Source organism: Myotis davidii, unplaced genomic scaffold (genome assembly GCF_000327345.1).
Source record: "Myotis davidii unplaced genomic scaffold, ASM32734v1 scaffold1182, whole genome shotgun sequence".
In the NCBI taxonomy this organism is placed as follows: Eukaryota; Metazoa; Chordata; class Mammalia; order Chiroptera; family Vespertilionidae; genus Myotis; species Myotis davidii.
The window spans coordinates 143,924-144,902 of NW_006293525.1; positions in this window are offsets into that span (position 1 = coordinate 143,924).

Consider the following 979-nt stretch of genomic DNA (forward strand, 5'->3'; position numbering starts at 1 on the left):
TAAGCACTCTCACCAGAGGTTTGCCCTTCTCAGATTTGAGGACAAGCGTTGGTTCATCTGATGCTTTTTGTCGTCTTACAGGTGTTGCCTCCATCTTTCCGGTTTCTTCCCTCCCCGTCTGTAGGTACCTACCTCACTGACCTTTCCCCGTGACCTTGTGGTCTTAATTTTCCCAGAGGTCAAGTTCAAGTTCATCTCAGGGATCAGCTTTCTCTCTGGATTCAGTTAACTACCAGAGCCCGTCTCTATGGCCAAGTATAATCTTAAAAAGTTAAAAATAAGACACACAAGTGTAGAATGAGCACGCCTCCACGATTTATTGGATCCAGCAAAATGGCAAAGGTGGTTCAAGGAGCAACGCAGGGGCAGAGCTGCCCCATGAGGCTGGCGGCTACAGCTCCTCTGCCAGCAGGCACAGTGACCACGTCCTGCAGGGAACGGGACTGCAGCCTTTGGGGTCATCTTCTCCACCAGACAGAAACATTGCATCTCGACTGACGGAAACCCCACAAATTAACACGTGACTTTACAAAGTCTGGGCCTTGATCAGTAGAAACACACGCCAGATGGAGGTGTCCGCCCTGGAGAATTAGCCAGCTGAGGGGCTGGGCGGTGAGGCCCACGAGGCGGCGCACCTTCACTCTGGAGCTGGTCTGTGGCCATTTGAACAGCGGCCACAGGACAAGGCTGGACACCCGCTCTCCGAGACTAGCCTGGGCTCCTCCCCATGTGTTCTCGATGGTCAGACACCACAGAGCTGCCGGCCTCAGCGAGGAGTCCGGGCAGAAAACAGCTCTGGTCCCTGAAGAAGGAGGCTGACAGCACCCACCTCCCGCGCAGGTGGCAGGGCAGCCCAGACACAGGCCGAGGCAAAGACTCTGTGGGGGCCGTGTGGGCGTTCCGGCCTCGGCCAGCCCACACCCGGCCACGCCGCGCCCGGCACCTGCCGGCCAGCAGAGCGTCCTCGACCCTAAAACCA